This window comes from Medicago sativa, chromosome 1 (assembly GCF_051527215.1).
Source record: "Medicago sativa cultivar Bolivia chromosome 1, Bolivia_mono, whole genome shotgun sequence".
NCBI lineage: Eukaryota > Viridiplantae > Streptophyta > Magnoliopsida > Fabales > Fabaceae > Medicago > Medicago sativa.
Genome location: NC_140749.1, coordinates 46,078,559 through 46,084,558, shown reverse-complemented (window position 1 = coordinate 46,084,558; position 6,000 = coordinate 46,078,559).

Here is a 6,000-nt window from a genome sequence, read left to right as displayed (position 1 = left end):
CAAGTTTCTTCCCTAAAATAAAGTTTAAATTAAGTTCGTCTCCTAAGGAGGAACCTTTGGTGACCAAAATTTTATCCTAGCTTCTTGGCTTGGATTCTTTCCAAATGCATACTATAGTTCATTCTATTTATGTAATACTCATTGTATGATGATTATGGACCTAATTAACAAGTAACTTCCCCATAATAAAGTTTAACTTAAGTTCGTCTCCAAATTAGGAACCTTAGGTGACCAAAATTTTATCCTACGTTTTTGGCTTGGATTCTTTCCAAATGCATACTATAGTTCATTCTATTTATGTAATACTCATTGTACGATGATTATGGACCTAATTAACAAGTTACTTCCCCATAATAAAGTTTAACTTAAGTTCGTCTCCAAATGAGAAACCTTTGGTGACCAAAATTTTATCCTACCTTTTTGGCTTGGATTCTTTCCAAATGCATACTATAGTTCATTCTATTAATGTAATACTCATTGTATGATGATTATGGACCTAATTAACAAGTAACTTCCCCATAATAAAGTTTAACTTAAGTTCGTATCCAAATTAGGAACCTTAGGTGACCAAAATTTTATCCTACGTTTTTGGCTTGGATTCTTTCCAAATGCATACTATAGTTCATTCTATTTATGTAATACTCATTGTATGATGATTATGGACCTAATTAACAAGTTACTTCCCCATAATAAAGTTTAACTTAAGTTCGTCTCCAAAGGAGGAACCTTTGGTGACCAAAATTTTATCCTACCTTTTTGGCTTCGATTCTTTCCAAATGCATACTATAGTTCATTCTATTTATGTAATACTCATTGTATGATGATTATGGACCTAATTAACAAGTTACTTCCCCATAATAAAGTTTAACTTAAGTTCGTCTCCAAAGGAGGAACCTTAGGTGACCAAAATTTTATCCTATGTTTTTGGCTTGGATTCTTTCCAAATGCATACTATAGTTCATTCTATTTATGTAATACTCATTGTACGATGATTATGGACCTAATTAACAAGTTACTTCCCCATAATAAAGTTTAACTTAAGTTCGTCTCCAAATGAGAAACCTTTGGTGACCAAAATTTTATCCTACCTTTTTGGCTTGGATTCTTTCCAAATGCATACTATAGTTCATTCTATTAATGTAATACTCATTGTATGATGATTATGGACCTAATTAACAAGTAACTTCCCCATAATAAAGTTTAACTTAAGTTCGTATCCAAATTAGGAACCTTAGGTGACCAAAATTTTATCCTACGTTTTTGGCTTGGATTCTTTCCAAATGCATACTATAGTTCATTCTATTTATGTAATACTCATTGTATGATGATTATGGACCTAATTAACAAGTTACTTCCCCATAATAAAGTTTAACTTAAGTTCGTCTCCAAAGGAGGAACCTTTGGTGACCAAAATTTTATCCTACCTTTTTGGCTTCGATTCTTTCCAAATGCATACTATAGTTCATTCTATTTATGTAATACTCATTGTATGATGATTATGGACCTAATTAACAAGTTACTTCCCCATAATAAAGTTTAACTTAAGTTCGTCTCCAAAGGAGGAACCTTAGGTGACCAAAATTTTATCCTATGTTTTTGGCTTGGATTCTTTCCAAATGCATACTATAGTTCATTCTATTTATGTAATACTCATTGTATGATGATTATGGACCTAATTAACGAGTTACTTCCCTATAATAAAGTTTAACTTAAGTTCGTCTCCAAAGGAGGAACCTTTGGTGACTAAAATTTTATCCTACCTTTTTGGCTTCGATTCTTTCCAAATGCATACTATAGTTCATTCTATTTATGTAATACTCATTTGTACGATGATTACGTACCTAATTAACAAGTTTCTTCCCTAAAATAAAGTTTAAATTAAGTTCGTCTCCTAAGGAGGAACCTTTGGTGACCAAAATTTTATCCTAGCTTCTTGGCTTGGATTCTTTCCAAATGCATACTATAGTTCATTCTATTTATGTAATACTCATTGTATGATGATTATGGACCTAATTAACAAGTAACTTCCCCATAATAAAGTTTAACTTAAGTTCGTCTCCAAATTAGGAACCTTAGGTGACCAAAATTTTATCCTACGTTTTTGGCTTGGATTCTTTCCAAATGCATACTATAGTTCATTCTATTTATGTAATACTCATTGTACGATGATTATGGACCTAATTAACAAGTTACTTCCCCATAATAAAGTTTAACTTAAGTTCGTCTCCAAATGAGAAACCTTTGGTGACCAAAATTTTATCCTACCTTTTTGGCTTGGATTCTTTCCAAATGCATACTATAGTTCATTCTATTAATGTAATACTCATTGTATGATGATTATGGACCTAATTAACAAGTAACTTCCCCATAATAAAGTTTAACTTAAGTTCGTATCCAAATTAGGAACCTTAGGTGACCAAAATTTTATCCTACGTTTTTGGCTTGGATTCTTTCCAAATGCATACTATAGTTCATTCTATTTATGTAATACTCATTGTATGATGATTATGGACCTAATTAACAAGTTACTTCCCCATAATAAAGTTTAACTTAAGTTCGTCTCCAAAGGAGGAACCTTTGGTGACCAAAATTTTATCCTACCTTTTTGGCTTCGATTCTTTCCAAATGCATACTATAGTTCATTCTATTTATGTAATACTCATTGTATGATGATTATGGACCTAATTAACAAGTTACTTCCCCATAATAAAGTTTAACTTAAGTTCGTCTCCAAAGGAGGAACCTTAGGTGACCAAAATTTTATCCTATGTTTTTGGCTTGGATTCTTTCCAAATGCATACTATAGTTCATTCTATTTATGTAATACTCATTGTATGATGATTATGGACCTAATTAACAAGTTACTTCCCTATAATAAAGTTTAACTTAAGTTCGTCTCCAAAGGAGGAACCTTTGGTGACTAAAATTTTATCCTACCTTTTTGGCTTCGATTCTTTCCAAATGCATACTATAGTTCATTCTATTTATGTAATACTCATTTGTACGATGATTACGTACCTAATTAACAAGTTTCTTCCCTGAAATAAAGTTTAAATTAAGTTCGTCTCCTAAGGAGGAACCTTTGGTGACCAAAATTTTATCCTAGCTTCTTGGCTTGGATTCTTTCCAAATGCATACTATAGTTCATTCTATTTATGTAATACTCATAGTATGATGATTATGGACCTAATTAACAAGTTACTTCCCCATAATAAAGTTTAACTTAAGTTCGTCTCCAAAGGAGAAACCTTTGGTGACCAAAATTTTATCCTACGTTTTTGGCTTGGATTCTTTCCATATGCATACTATAGTTCGTTCTATTTATGTAATACTCATTGTATGATGATTATGGACCTAATTAACAAGTTACTTCCCCATAATAAAGTTTAACTTAAGTTCGTCTCCAAAGGAGAAACCTTTGGTGACCAAAACTTTATCCTACCTTTTTGGCTTGGATTCTTTCCAAATGCATACTATAGTTCATTCTATTAATGTAATACTCATTGTATGATGATTATGGACCTAATTAACAAGTTACTTCCCCATAATAAAGTTTAACTTAAGTTCGTCTCCAAATTAGGAACCTTAGGTGACCAAAATTTTATCCTACGTTTTTGGCTTGGATTCTTTCCAAATGCATACTATAGTTCATTCTATTTATGTAATACTCATTGTACGATGATTATGGACCTAATTAACAAGTTACTTCCCCATAATAAAGTTTAACTTAAGTTCGTCTCCAAATGAGAAACCTTTGGTGACCAAAATTTTATCCTCCCTTTTTGGCTTGGATTCTTTCCAAATGCATACTATAGTTCATTCTATTTATGTAATACTCATTGTATGATGATTATGGACCTAATTAACAAGTTACTTCCCCATAATAAAGTTTAACTTAAGTTCGTCTCCAAATTAGGAACCTTAGGTGACCAAAATTTTATCCTACGTTTTTGGCTTGGATTCTTTCCAAATGCATACTATAGTTCATTCTATTTATGTAATACTCATTGTACGATGATTATGGACCTAATTAACAAGTTACTTCCCCATAATAAAGTTTAACTTAAGTTCGTCTCCAAAGGAGGAACCTTAGGTGACCAAAATTTTATCTTACGTTTTTGGCTTGGATTCTTTCCAAATGCATGCTATAGTTCATTCTATTTATGTAATACTCATAGTATGATGATTATGGACCTAATTAACAAGTTACTTCCCCATAATAAAGTTTAACTTAAGTTCGTCTCCAAAGGAGAAACCTTTGGTGACCAAAATTTTATCCTACGTTTTTGGCTTGGATTCTTTCCAAATGCATACTATAGTTCATTCTATTTATGTAATACTCATTGTATGATGATTATGGACCTAATTAACAAGTTACTTCCCTATAATAAAGTTTAACTTAAGTTCGTCTCCAAAGGAGGAACCTTTGGTGACCAAAATTTTATCCTACCTTTTTGGCTTCGATTCTTTCCAAATGCATACTATAGTTCATTCTATTTATGTAATACTCATTGTATGATGATTATGGACCTAATTAACAAGTTAATTCCCCATAATAAAGTTTAACTTAAGTTCGTCTCCAAAGGAGGAACCTTAGGTGACCAAAATTCTATCCTACGTTTTTGGCTTGGATTCTTTCCAAATGCATATACTATAGTTCATTCTATTTATGTAATACTCATAGTATGATGATTATGGACCTAATTAACAAGTTACTTCCCCATAATAAAGTTTAACTTAAGTTCGTCTCCAAATTAGGAACCTTAGGTGACCAAAATTTTATCCTACGTTTTTGGCTTGGATTCTTTCCAAATGCATACTATAGTTCATTCTATTTATGTAATACTCATTGTATGATGATTATGGACCTAATTAACAAGTTACTTCCCTATAATAAAGTTTAACTTAAGTTCGTCTCCAAAGGAGGAACCTTTGGTGACCAAAATTTTATCCTACCTTTTTGGCTTGGATTCTTTCCAAATGCATACTATAGTTCATTCTATTTATGTAATACTCATTGTATGATGATTATGGACCTAATTAACAAGTTACTTCCCCATAATAAAGTTTAACTTAAGTTCGTCTCCAAAGGAGGAACCTTAGGTGACCAAAATTTTATCCTATGTTTTTGGCTTGGATTCTTTCCAAATGCATACTATAGTTCATTCTATTTATGTAATACTCATTGTATGATGATTATGGACCTAATTAACAAGTTACTACCCTATAATAAAGTTTAACTTAAGTTCGTCTCCAAAGGAGGAACCTTTGGTGACCAAAATTTTATCCTACCTTTTTGGCTTCGATTCTTTCCAAATGCATACTATAGTTCATTCTATTTATGTAATACTCATTGTATGATGATTATGGACCTAATTAACAAGTTACTTCCCCATAATAAAGTTTAACTTAAGTTCGTCTCCAAATTAGGAACCTTAGGTGACCAAAATTTTATCCTACGTTTTTGGCTTGGATTCTTTCCAAATGCATACTATAGTTCATTCTATTTATGTAATACTCATTGTACGATGATTATGGACCTAATTAACAAGTTACTTCCCCATAATAAAGTTTAACTTAAGTTCGTCTCCAAAGGAGGAACCTTAGGTGACCAAAATTTTATCTTACGTTTTTGGCTTGGATTCTTTCCAAATGCATACTATAGTTCATTCTATTTATGTAATACTCATAGTATGATGATTATGGACCTAATTAACAAGTTACTTCCCCATAATAAAGTTTAACTTAAGTTCGTCTCCAAAGGAGAAACCTTTGGTGACCAAAATTTTATCCTACGTTTTTGGCTTGGATTCTTTCCAAATGCATACTATAGTTCATTCTATTTATGTAATACTCATTGTATGATGATTATGGACCTAATTAACAAGTTACTTCCCCATAATAAAGTTTAACTTAAGTTCGTCTCCAAAGGAGGAACCTTTGGTGACCAAAATTTTATCCTACCTTTTTGGCTTCGATTCTTTCCAAATGCATACTATA